At 48.6% G+C, this 14,182-nt stretch overlaps 1 protein-coding gene across 1 annotated transcript in view; it reads left to right on the top strand.

The window, feature by feature from the left end:
* Positions 1-698: 698 nt before the first annotated feature.
* Positions 699-14,182, top strand: part of RNLS (renalase, FAD dependent amine oxidase) — a 93,091-nt gene continuing 79,607 nt past the window's right edge. Inside the window, exons 1-2 of the mRNA XM_072869417.1 lie at positions 699-832; positions 13,412-13,532. The gene's annotated coding sequence lies outside the window, so the exon portion shown is untranslated. The remainder of the gene's footprint in view (positions 833-13,411; positions 13,533-14,182) is intronic.

A 14,182-nucleotide genomic window follows, 5' to 3' on the forward strand; every position in this document is an offset into this window, starting at 1 on the left:
AGGTATGTGAAGTGCCACCAACACCAACTAATCCTTCTGTGGGCGTGGCCAGTGGCCAACTGCGTGGCCAATCTTTCAAGGCTAGCACGGTAACATCTGCCCCTGTGTCTATAAGAACCGGCAGTTGAATACAAGCAGGGCTTGTGTGGGGATTATACAGTGTCACAGTAAGCATAGGCCTAGTGATGGCAATCTGCGTGGCCCAAAAAATTGCAGGAGTACCGGTTGATCCAAATCCTGTGTCACATCGTTCGCAGTTCTCAGCCTGTGGAACTATAGCCTTAAATAGGATGAGCTGGGCAATTCTAGTTTTTCTGGGTATAAACACTGGAGGAGAGGGGGTCCAGACCATGGCTTGAATCTGCCCTTTAAAATCTGCATCAATAACTCCTGGCAAAACAAACAGTCCCGTCAAGGTGGTACTAGATCTGCCCAACAAAAGTGCGCTATACCCTTGTCCTAAAGGCCCCTTTACATTCAGTGGAATCTTTTGAACATGGGGTCCCCAAAGGGTAAAATCCGTTACCGTGGCGACATCCAGTCCGGCGCTTCCTCTGGTCTTGGCGGAGAGGGTATCCATGGTGACGATGTCTGTGGCGTTGTTGTCGCTGCAGCCGGTGTGGAACTTCCGGCCACCATTGCCTTTGGACGGAAGTCCGGCATGGACCACCCTTCCGGTCCGAGGGGCGGCGGAACTTGTGTCATCGCGCATCTCCGCCCCGCGCTCCGCTTCCCGTTTCCCTGCCACGTTGGCAGAGGCTGTCCTTCCGCATTGCATTGTGAACGACACTGGCTGGCCCAGTGCCAAGCCTTTTCGCATCGTGGACATAAGGTAGGAGGATTAGGATCAGCGCTCCGGCCGAAAGCTGACTCTCGCTGCGGGCAGTTAGCAGCTAGATGCCCTACGGCATGGCACCGATAACATCGCCTATCTGCAACAGCACTCCGCCCGGTATTAAGGGCAGCGGCAAACGCTCCGGCCAGCGCAGCAGTGTGATGTTCAATAGAGCCAACTCGATTGCACGCTTCAATCATCTGTACTAACGTAGCGTTAACAGGCAATGCGTGCAATATCTTTTTACAGTCCGTATTTGCATTTTCCACTGCCAGTTTCAGCATTAGGGCTTCTTTCGCCTCACGATTCTCAATTTGTTTATCTAGCGCATCCCTCAGTCTATCAATGAATTGCATATACGGTTCTTGGAGCCCCTGTCGTATACCAGTAAACGATTGTTCTGACTTTCCAACTTCGGGCAATCGCAGCATAGCCTGGAAAGCTAATGCCGCAGACTGTCGGAGAATATTCGGATCCAATCTAGCTTGCAGTTGAGGATCCAGCAAAGGGTCAGTGTCCATCAACTGGGGAATTCCCACTCCGGCAAGGGGATCGCTGTGTTGCCGGCCAAGATTATTCAGGGCTGCCACCTCACAGGATTCTTTCCATTTTTGCTCCCAAAACAATCGCTGAGCTGGCGTTAAAATCATTGCGGCCACTTGCCACGAGTCATACGGTGTTAGCAAATATCCTGTCATAACATTCTCTAATAATGATTGAGCGCGTGGCACGTTTAAGCCGTACATAGTGACAGTCTTTCTCAATTCCTTAATTAGTTCCCACTGAAAGGGAGCCCACTCATTCGGCCCATTGTCTTGTACACGCACCGGAAACACAAACCGTGCAGCTTCCCCATCCTTCAGTGCCTCCCTACGGAGTCGCTCCCACTGATGTCGGGGGTTGAAAGCCTGTTCTGCTATTGGCATGGATTGTGCTTCTGATGCATGCATCGGACTCGTGGGGGGGCGGGTTCAACGGGGGAAGGGGGGGGGGGGGGGGCGAGTCCTCCAAGTCTATAGGAACATCTTTTTCCTGGGGCTTGCTCACGATCAGTTCACTATCCCCTGCTTGTGGCGCCTGAGCGACTGCATTCTGCACTCTCTTTTCTGCTTGCCATGATCGCAGGGTCTCAGTTACTAAACGCCATGTGGTCATAACTTTAGCGGCAGTGGTGTCCCCTCTGGACGCTGCCTTCCAAATCTTCTCCCCCACCTGTTCCCATGTTTTCACATCAAACACTGCAGATACTGTAGAAGGAGCTCCTTGTTTTTTAAAAAACTTCAGTAATAACTTTATCTTATGGGAATCATACTTCACACCTCTTCTTAATAGGAGCTGCATTAAGAACTTTACTATGGCCTCTTCCTCGGCTGATATATTAGCTCCCATGATCACTGCCCAGCTGCTCACCTGTTTCTTAAGGTGATGTCCCGGGATTAAAGCCACAGTCCTGCGGCCGGCTTGATTCGTTCAGCTGGGGTTCCCTCCGGACGCAACTTGCAGCACTGCTACCTCCAAATGTCGGGGTCACCATTTGAAGGGAATGCGACATGGACTCCGATGTTGGTGGCAAATCGAAGACACTTTATTGAACTATTACATGGCTTATATACTTTCTAATTGTTTATACATGCGCTACTGAAAGAACTCTTATTGGTCTATATGTCTTGTCCATGCGTCCTTCATGCGTTCCTTCAACTAATACAATTGGCTATCTTTTTGCAACTTTGCAGCTTCTTTCTTCACAACAATAAGTCACGCGCTCACCTTATCTCTCTCCAATGCTCCTAACACACAGCCTCCCTTTCTCAGGCCTAGTCCAGACCCTCAGTATTTCAATCTTGTTAACCCTTTCACTCCTGCTATGCCTAATTCCTCTTCAATACTCCTCACTGGGGTATCCCCAGAAGGAGACCATTTCACTCTGCAAGAATAAAAAAGCAAAGAATGTTTTCAAGGCTCCATGATGCTTGCCTTCAAGGTAATTCATAAATGTAGTATTTAACTATCAGTATTTTATACTGGCTGTTTCCCAGACACTGACTGCCTCTGCTCCAATGCGATCATACTTACGATGTTTATCCATGCTTCTGGATTCTTAGAACATGGAAAATTAAAAATGCATTGCCCAGATACCATCCCATGGACCACAGACATCAGAGCTAGAGCCAGCCACATCCTTGCTTTGCCTAGAACAACATGTCAGTGCCATCGGAAGCAGGGGAGCCTCAGACCAGATCGGTACTTACCAGGTTTTGATTTCATACCACTTAGATGCTCGCTTGACATCCAGTGGGAAACAGTGCTCACCAATCAAAGCCCAGGAGACAGAGCAGCACACAGGGAAGAATAACCTGTGCTTTCACTGTAAGCTAACAATGGGTGATTTCCAGCAGCGAAAGGAGAGACATGGGCAGGAAGACACCCCAGATAGGACTCAGACTTAGTCTGACGGCCTAGATGACCACTTAAAGCATTAATGCATGTGCAGTGGCTCAGGAAACACATCTCAACTGGGATATTTTCAGGGAGGTGGAACAGACACTCAGGAATTCCAGTAAGGGGCAAGGCAGCAATCCTTGCAATGCTCTACAGACCACTAGAAATTGCACATGTGTTAAAATATAACATCACATGCGTGATCTTTTTTCCAGTTATTTTTGTCTAATATATCTGCTCCTGTCCGAAAGACACCAGAAAACACCTTTGAACCCCAGTCTGTAGTGCAATTAGCTGCTGGAGCTCAAGGGCAACGTGGTACCTTCTACAGGAATTGCAGGACTGCAAGGCAAGGCATGTCAAACAGAAAATCACTGAGCATTTAATTATGGCTTTAAAAACAATCCATTACAGTACTGTGGGCTCCCATTTTAAACAGTAAATTCCAGTGTTCACCACATGGTCCCCCCAGAAGACTGACAGCTGTGCAAACACTGTCTCCCACATCACCTTCAGTAAATAGCTACAGGTTTCTCATCTCAGCAAGACACACAAGGCAGAGAAATATGAAGTCCTCCACCTGGGAGGAAAAAAAACCCCATGCCACAGTACGAGGTGGGTAGACTGGGTAAAAAGAAACACAGCAGACAAAAATCAGCTTCAGGAGAAAGAGGTGGGAATTGCAGGGGACAATAAGATTACCAAGACTGCACCCTGGCAGTGATGAAGGCTGCGCTGGCCAGAGTGCAGGCACTGAGGAAGCCACAGCTGCATACTGGAACTTTTAGGGGGTGCCCAGTACAAGACCTATGTAACAAACTGGAGTGAGTCCCGTGCAGGGCTACTGCGTTGGTGGGGTGGAGGCCAGGAGAGGCTGGGGGAGCTGGATTTGCTCAGCTGGAGATGAGGAGGCGAAGGGAATCCAACAGCATCTCCCTCTGCCCAAAGGGGTCCCAGAGGCGCTGGGACTGGACTCTGCTTGGAGGGGCACAGCGAGAGCCCCAGAGGCACCGGCACAAACTGCAGATCCCAAGCCAGACTTTCTCTTACCAATGCACAAAGGATGTAGGATGTTACTTGTCATATCAGTTGTGACACAGTGCAAGCCACTTCTCCTCTATCTCTTCCCAGCTGCATTACAGGAAAGCGTATGACTGAGAGGGAGGGCTTTGTAACATCACCATGCTGTTTGCATCACCTGTTAACACAACCGTCGAAGTCTACCCAGGAGGCAGAGGGAGGATAGCAGGTTGATTTTGATCAATTGAATAAGAGCCAACACTGCATTCACTCCCTAAATAGAAATAAAATCATGAAAAGAAAATATCTAACCACTTGCCCTTTGACTTGATCATAGTGAAAAAGACAAGAATTGATTACATTTAATTCAGAGAAGGACATGTATAAGTACAAATCTATGGTGCAAATTGTATCACCTTACTTGGGAGCAACGTATCTTCCACCACATCTAGACATCACTTAATGATACTGGGTTTAACACAGTTTAAAAAAATACTTTGTGCACTGGACAGTGCACCTGCCACAAGAGGTGGTGAAGGCAATGGGAACAGCAGGAGGTTTTACACAAAGTTATGGGCAATAGATCCATAAACAGATACTGAAAGGACTGGGCAGGGTTGTTCCCTCCAACAACAGCTGTAGATGTTAGCGACCACAAGGTGATGGACCACCAGGCAGAGAAAACTGGGCTGGACCAACCTCTAGATCTGACTCAGAAAATCAGATTTCAGTCCCCTGTCCTCAGACAAACACAGGCAGTTGGGTTGGAGTTGTTTTCCTTCAGTCGGAGACATAAACACCATCCACATCCACACTTAGAAAGAGACCCAGCTCTACTGATGTTTTTCCCACACTCACCTTTATAAAAGCAAAGGCTACCAGCCCAGCCAAGGGGTGGCACAGCTCCTGCAGAAGGAGACAGGGAGATGTCAGCCCCTCGGATGGGCAGATGGTATAGGGAAGAGATGGCTGGCATGCAGAGGAGACAGAGATGGGCACATGGCAGCAGACTGATCGTCACCTCTCACTGGTGTGCGGTGCAGCGCTCTTCATCTCTAAGACAAGCCTATTTGAACTGTTTGCAGGGTGGGGTAGCAAGAACAGAGAAGACTAAATGTAAACACACTGAGATATTAAACATATAAATCATTAGGCAATACCATAGTTTAGAAATTATGGTTGCCCAGAATTTGTTTGTGCAGGCTGGTTAAATACTGTTTAGATACAGTCAAATAACTATGGATGTTTAAAGGTGATTTCCATCCATAAAAGTGATTTAATTGATAACTCTGAAGAAAGTTTCCAGCTTCATGTTTCGATAATCAAGTTATTACAAGGAATAATCAAGTTATTACAAGGGAAAATTGAAGTCTAAAATAGATTTCCAATGGCACATCTTGTGTTTTAGAAATGATGATGTGCCAGACAGAGCTCTACAACCCTTTGTAATATGATATTACGGACAGAACAGTTAAATGTGAGCTGGAGAGTAAATCCCAGGCAACAGTCTAAAAACATCTGTACTGGGTCTGGCTGGGATGGAGTTCACTTTCTTCATAGCACAGGGATGGGACACAGCAAATTGGCCAAAGCAATACTCCATACCATACAATGTCACGCTCAGCAACAAAAACTGGGGAGGGGGGGTGTTGTCTTCCAAGGTGGCCATCACTTGGAGACTGGCTGGGCATTGGTCTGCTTGTGGGAGGTGGCGAGTTATTGCCTTTGCATCACTTGTTTTTATTCTCTGTCCTTCACTTACTAAACTGTCTTTCTCTTGACCCAGTTTTCTCACTTTTGCTCTTCCTATTCCCTCCACCTGTCCCACTTGGGGGTGGGGGTGGGGAGCGAGGGAGCAGCTGTGTGGGGCTGGGGTCAACCCACCACAACACCACAACACCCTTGTTCTTCACGCCCTTACAGGAAAGTACAAAGAATGCCTAAGCACCTTATCCTACATACACACTGCAGGCAGGGATAGTTATCCTTCTCCATCACTCATGTCAGCACTGTGGCTGTCTTCTGCCCTGCCTTCCTAGATTGTTTCGCTTTTGAAATCACAGTGCAGGCTCAATAGAGAAAGATGTCTTCTGGCTGTCAACCTGGAGTGGGCCTGAGATGTGTCCAAGACATGCACCTAGATTTGGCAATTGGTCCCACTCTTTAAACATAGCCATAGTAGAACATTGGTTTATCATTTAGAGATTTGGAGGTTAAAAGTGTCTTGCTTTTAGGGTACAGAAGCCACACTTCACTGAGTAAGACACCTTTGACTTTCACCTTCTGAGGAAATAGATAATGGAAGTCTATACTCCAGGGAAAGGGCAGGGCAACTCTGGTCACACTCATCTAGAGGCACTGTCCTCCCTGAAAGATGCAAGACTAAGGTTGCACTCACAGTCATAGCAAACTAGAAATGCTAGTCCCATAGCATTTGAAGAGTGAGACGTTATCACAGGTCTTGCAAGATGCTCAGGTGTCTCAAAGGTCATATGCAGCTCTTGCTGAAGCATCATCACTGTAGAGGCTGAATGGGATCAAGGAGAGGCCCTTGAGCTTCGTTATAAAGTCATGACATCAAGGAAATGTTGGTGGGAAAGGATCGCTAGAGGTCTTTATCCACTGTTCCACTAGAAGCAGGACTATTCCCAGTACTGGATCAGATTGGCCCTGGCTTTGAGTTGTCAAGTTTTGGAAATCACCCAGGATGGAGATCCCTGACATCTGTGGTGAGTGTCCCAGGGCTGCTCCCCACTCCCCAGAGAAAGAAGAATTTCCACATGTCTAGCTTCAACATCCAAAGGTGCAACAACATTTTCCCTTATCATATCATCATCTGCCACTACAGAGAGGCATTCGGCTCTATCACCTTTTGCTGTCCAAGGAGTCACAGGCTGCTCTCAGACCACTCTCAGCCTCCCCATGGCCAGACCAAATAAACTCAGCTCTGTCCACCTCCCGTTGTAGAGTCGCTACCAGTTTGTCAGTCTCTACAGGGCCTTACCAATGTTACATTGGCCCTGCCAATGTTTGTGGGGCAGTGAATGTGGTTGCTGTTGCATTAAGAGTTACTGTCGCGTAGGAGTCTGAGGAGTGCCTGGGGGGGGAACCCTCCCGTTGAGTCATGAGGTTCAGACAGGACCCCCTTGCTTTCTAAACTCCTTCTCAGAGAGGAGTCTAGGTGCGGCTAAGTCCAGTCCTAGTCTCAGACTTGGTCAACGGTTATTTTCTAAGGACTGTATATGCAGCCATTCATCAGAGTAAAGGTGACAGCATTAATTTAAATGCGCTGCACCCCCAGTCTAGTCGTGTTGCATGAACTATCACGGCCACACTTAAAGAGTCTGGTCGTGTTCAATAACTACCATGGCTAGATTAATAAAGAGTGCAGTTTATTAGAGCAACAGGTACACAGATTCTTTGGATTACCGGTGATAAATTTACTATCTGCAAAGCACGTGCAAATACCAAGAGTATGAGTGACACTGCCAGCTATGAATGTGTTAAAGATGATAAAGCAACTCTATAGAGATTTCTAAGTTTCCCGGGGAGGCACTTGGTATAACCAAGTGTTCGAATCTTACCCAAAGGCGTCCCGATGGGGGGGAAGAGAGGCTCAGCCCGTCGACTGATCCCAGAGGTCAGAGTGGTACGCGATGGTGTCTTCCCTAACATTCGCTTTCTCTTAAGCCATTTTATACTATCTTTCACCTTCCTGGTGGAGCTTGAGTGACTCTAGTCATACATCTTTGTTTAGAATTGGTGTAAAGTTTTCTCGCTTCGCTTTTAAAGGTATAGGCTAGGAAAAATTCAAAGCACAAGCTCAGTGAGGGGTGGTCACACCTTAGAGGTGGGTAGTTTTTGGGATGGAGGTGTGTTTTGGTATTATAATGATGTTATAATGAGCAAAGTTCATCAAAGGACAGCATTTTGTCAGAAACATGACAGACTGTTGGCCCAGGATAGCAAATGTGCAGCTTACTGGTCACACACAATACCTTTGAGTTCCCATTTAATTGTGGAGCCTGGCCGTGGCGTCTCCACACCGTTCCACCCTCTGAACAGTACCTTTGTAGAGTCAGTACACCAAGTTCCCCTGGCATCACTGACGTCTAAGGTTACAGGCCTAGGGAACTTCCATGGAATGGCGTTGCACGTCAGCTGCATTCCACCCGGGAATCTTCTTCAATGCTGTACCTTACCTAAAAGTATGAATATAAGTTTTATTTCTAAGTGACCTCCAGCTATTATCCCACAGTTGCAAGGGACAGTAAGGACCAGCAACAGCTTTCAGTCCTGGCACCTTTCGTGTGGGAGCAATCAGTGGACCTTTAGAATTTTGGAGCTGGGCTGTCGCAAGAGTAAGATACACATTGTTGCACCCTTACGAAGCTAGGCAAGTGCAGAGCCCCAGTGTTTGTGTGGCAGTGAATGCAGTAGCAAGAGACAGTGAGGACCAGCAACAGCTTTCGGTCCTGGCACCTTTCATGTGGGATCAGTCACTGGACGTTTAGAGTTTGGGAGCTGGGCTGTGACAAGAGTGAGATAGAGAGTGTTGGACTCTTACGAAGCTAGGCAAGTGCAGAGTGCCAATGTTAGTGGGGCATTGAATGCAGTTGCAAGGGGCAGTGAGGACCAGCAACAGCTTTCAGTCCTGGCACCTTTCATGTCGGAGCAATCGCTGGACTTTTATCATTTCGGAGCTGGGCTCTGGTGAGAGTGAGATAGAGTGTTGCACCCTTATGAAGCCAGGCAAGTGCAGAGCCTCAATATTTGTTGGGCAGTGAATGCAGTTCCAAGGGATAATGAGGACCAGCAACCAGCAGACCAAAACTGAACCTAGCATCCAGATGTGGCCTCCCTTGCATCAAACAGCAGGGGTGATAACTAACTGAGACCAGGCAGCCACCTGTCTGCTCCTGTAGCCCAGACTGCAGTTCTCCATCCTTGTAGTGAGAGCACATTGTTGACTCGTGTTCACTTTGGCATCCGCCACCCCTCCCAGGTCCTTTCTGCAAGGCTGCTACACCACAGCTCCTCATCAGAGCATTATCATGCCCTGCCTTCATCCAGGGCTGCCTGCCACTGGCACATACTTCATGTAGGTGTTTGGCCTCAAAGCAGAAACATGTCATGTATCCAAGAGTTCTCACCCAACTTATGCAGCCTTTTCTTGCAACACCCTTGGTTTCTTTGCTAGCAGTCCACACAATATGTTCACCAGTGAGCACTGAGCTTTTTCCATTGCAGTGTTCTTCTTTAGGTGCTTTCACTACTCATCTTGCTCAATGCAATAATAATTGTATTTTCTATAAAATTACTGCCAAAGATTCTATCTTAATTCTTGATATTTATCTTTTGGCCTCAATTCTTTGACTGTCTTAATTCTCTTCTATAACTACCTTCCTACCTGCTTTTACCAGGCCACAGTTTAGCAAGAAAATGCACATTTAAGAAACTCTGCTGAACTCTCTTGCAAATTAAGCTGGCAGTGAGAATCCAGATAACGATTCAGTACAATAAACCATTCCCAAGCACGTTTAACATGCAGACCATTGGTCATAGGCCAAACATTTATGAGGTTTGAGAAATCTCCTTTTTATTAATAAACAAGTAAATTGTAGTGACAAACCACTGCCCAGCCAACTGGCAGATGTACAACCAATGCACATCTGTACAAAGATGTCCAGCAGGTCTTTCAGAAGACAGCAGCTACAACTGAATTCCATTCAGGACTTGCCATGCCCCTGAGCAAGGCTGAATGCAAAGCCAGAGACGGCCCAAGCCCTAGGACCATGGTCGATTTCAGCTTTGACACATCTATGTCCTAGGCACCTGATGCTCAAAGAGAATGGCCAGCTCTGAACTGCTGCCTGGGCCATCAGCATGGTGCACAGAGAGAGGGGGTGCCAGAGAGGATCCATGGCAGGCAGGGTGCAGAGCAAGATGCCAACTGGTACTCTCCATAGGAGGTGCTGAGGAGGGGGACATAACTTCCTGATGCTTCTTCCCAGGGCAATAGTGCCAAGAAGAGAAAACCTCCCACCAAATCTGAATTCACAGCTCTAAACTCTTACATGTTGGAGAGTCAGTTATACGGTCAATCTCTTTTTTTTTTTGGAAAAAAATGAGAAAGCCCCAGACTGAACACCCATTCTCCATGACTGCCCCACAACTCACATGGGAAGGGGAGACAAAGGCTCCAACGTCTCTCCAAGAAGTGCCTATTAAACAAGATCTGCCTTGAGGCCAGCTCGGAGCTCCCATCGAAGATGAGCATCATCAACACCCTCAGCAGGTAAGCCCTGTCCCTTAGGTGCAACGAGCTCCACATAAGGGACTTTACATCAATCCCTTGCTAAATATCTATGCCAAAGTGTTGGACTGTGGTGTCCCCCATACCACAGTGATCCTATCAGCAGTTCTCTGAAACTTTTTTCTCTCACCTATGCAGCTAGGTAAGAATAATAATCCAAATACTTCCCCCAGTTGCCCACTCTCAAGGCTGGTAGGATGGGAACTTGTTTTCCTGAATTGTGGCTACGGGACAAACTGCTGGCAGTGCGTTAAAGGTGAGAGGGACAGCTCTGCAAAGATGACAACAACAGGCAGGGTGAAAATCCTTCAGCTCCTGCCTGTGGGCTCTGAGAAGCAGCATTATCAGGCCAATGAAGATGACCTTAGAAACTGCTGGTTGTCACCTCCTGGTGGATGTCTTCTGTAATCATTGTCCAGAAAATTTCATCTTTCCCCAGGCAGAAGCGGTGCACACATGCCACCACCCCTCAGCACTATCTACTCCAGTCTCAGCATCTCAGGATCCCACTTACTTAACATCACACCATAGCTTCTTGCAAAATACAAGCTACTGCCGTGCATGGTTACACGAAAACTCCAGGTATTGGAGACAGCCCATCGACACTTTCTGGGAGCTGTCACACTCTTGAGCAATTCCTGCTGGGTAGCGCCTCCAGGTGGGCAGGTTTTGATTATGCTAGAAGCTGTTCAGTAGGGTGGATCAGACCTAGTTCCAGAGCATTCCTGGATGGCTGGTGTTGGGACGAAGTCAATCCCGTGGCAGAGATGGCTTATCACAGAATCACAGACTGGTTGAGGTTGGAAGGGACCTCTAGACATCATCTTGTCTGATCCCCCTGCTCACGCTGGGCCACCTAAGGCTGGTTGCCCAGGACCACGTCCAGATGGCTTCTGAATATCTCCAAGGATGGAGACTCCATCCTGAGCAACCTGCACCAGAGCTTGGTCACTCTCACAGTAAACAAGTGTTTCCTGATGTTCAGAGGGAACCTCCAGTGTTTCAATTTTTTGCCCATTGCCTTTGTTCCTGTCACTGGGCACCACTGAGAAGAACCTGGCTCCATCCTCTTTACACACTCCCTTCAGGTATTTATGAGATTCCCCCTGTGAGACTTCTCTTCTCCCGGCTGAACAGTCCCACCTCTCTCAGCCTTTCCTCATAGGAGAGATGCTCTGGTGCCCTAATGATCTTAGTGGTCCTTTGCTGGAGTCTCTCCAGTTGGACTTTCTCTTGTACTGGGAAGCCCAGAACTGGACCCAGCACTGCAGGTCTGGCCTCACCAGTGCTGAGTAGGGGGAAAGGGTCACCTCCCTCGACCTGCTGCCAACACTCCTAGTGCTGCCCAGGACATCATTTGCCTTCTTTGCAGGACACATTGCTGGCTCATGTTCAACTTGGTGTCCACCAAGACCCCCAGGTCCTGCTTTCCAGCTGGGTGACCCGCGGTGTGTACAGCGTGCATGGGGCTGTTCCTCCCCAGGTGCAGGACTTTGTACTTCCCCTTGTTGAACCTCATTATGTTCCCTTCCATTTTTCCAGCCTGTCAAGGTCCCTCTGGCATATCAGCCACTCCTCTCACTTTGGTGTCATCTGCAAACTTGCTGGGGGTACACTCTGCCCCACCATCCAGAGCATTAATGTAGATGTTAAACAGGACTGGACCCAGTACTGATCCCTGGGGCACACTGCTGGTCAATTGCCTCCACCTAGACTTTGCACTGCTGATCACCATCCTCTGCGCTCAGTCATTCAGCCAGTTTTCAGCCCACCTCAGTGCTCATCCAGCCCCTACATCAACAGCTTCTCTATGGGGATCTTATGGGAGACAGTGTCAAAGGCCTTAGTGCTCTCCCCTCACCTACCAGGCCAGTCACGTCATCGCAGAAGTTTATTGAGTTGGTCAAGCATCGTTACTTATGTTGTAGTAGTCACTTTCTAGCCCAAACGGAATCCAATACATAGCATTAGTATCAAGGCTTGTTGAAGCCTTAGGTCGCAAACTTTCGCCCTAGTTTGCTGACCGTGCACTGAACTTTTACTTGACTACATGAAGGAAAGCCCCTGAAACTGGTGCAAACCAGAAAGATACGGAAGCTTCAACCTTAGCAGAAGCTACAACCTTAGAGATAAGAGAAGAAACAGCCCCCCTACAGACAATGAAAGGACCCAATGAAGAACGGGAAGACCCCAGACCCTAATATTACTATTGGTCTGAACTGTCTCCTGAGGGGAGGGGAATTTAAATTGTAAGGGTATAATTGCCCAGGGTATAATTTCTTTGTTCTGGGTCCCTCTCCAGAGGCACCCAGCTCGAGCTGTTTTTCACCACTGTACCAATTAATAAATTTGTCTGGCGTACGTCGTATTGGAGACTCTGCTTTGGGAAACCTAGGGTCAAGCCTAAGGGGAGAGAAAATGCCCGAGAGTGAGTGTGTGTGTGAGCGAGGAGTCGAAAAGGGGCACCCATGAGCTCAGTGGAGCTGCCTGCTGCAAAGGGACTCAGGTCCTAGCAGTTAAAGTCGCAGGTGGTGTGTGTGCGACTCCCTGAATGGTGTGTATGCTCAGGCAGCGGCTTCTCCTTTAACACTCAACACTTGACCTACTCAAAACTCAACGCATGCCAGGTAGATGCACAGTACTTAAGACTTGCTGGGGGCAGAGGTCTTTTGGCAAGACATCGGTTCTTTAAGTACATGTTTCATTGCCCATAACTGACTGTCCTGGTGGATTATCGGTTGGGTTTTCACAATTAACAGTGTCTGATCTGTCATTTTAACAGCTCTATTCACTTTTTGCAGCTCCCTGCTTGACCGACTCCTTTCTCTCAGCAAGGTGGAGCATGGCCTTTCACAGGCTTCTTTATCTCTGCTGGCTGTAGCTCTTCGCATCCGACCATCCTTGAGAAGAGGAGTTCAGCAGGTATCAGCCCCTCCATGTAACACATTGTCCCGCTATCAAGCTTGGAGATTTCCCTTAGACCTGTTAATAGGTTGCACCAGTCACTTCTTTGGTCTCATCCCAAGAGGCTGTTGTCACCGTGGCCAATAATCCACGCTGGCCGTTTTCTCTGCACAGGGTTCCTCATGCTGCTGTGCCCACCTCCACCTCAGCCCTCCGGCACTTGCATCCCTCACGGGGAGGATGAGGTCAGGGCTGGGGCTGAGAGAGGAGCAAGGGGCTGCCAGGAGCCTCGTGCATTTTGGGAAGGAGGAGGAGTGCCAAGGGCAGAGCAGGGTGAGACAGGCAGAGGCCACGGAGGTGGCTGGGGCCTGGGGCACCCCCTGCCCCAGGAGGCACCTGTGGGAGTGTGTGTGGGGTGTGTGAGCACAGCTGTTGCATGCAGGGGGTGTGTGCGTGCACATATGTGTGCGTACAGGGGTGTGTGCACGCATGCATGTGTGTGTGCCGGGGGTGTGTGTGTGCATGGGGGTGTGTGCAAAGGTGTGTGCATGCACGCATATGTGTGCAGGTGTGTATGTGTGCACAGGTGGCTGTGCAGGGGTGTGTGCGTGTGCACGGGTTTGCATGCAGGGGGGTGCATGTGTAGGGATGTGTGCACAGGTGTGTGT

This window comes from Ciconia boyciana, chromosome 8 (genome assembly GCF_034638445.1).
Source record: "Ciconia boyciana chromosome 8, ASM3463844v1, whole genome shotgun sequence".
Classification (NCBI taxonomy): domain Eukaryota; kingdom Metazoa; phylum Chordata; class Aves; order Ciconiiformes; family Ciconiidae; genus Ciconia; species Ciconia boyciana.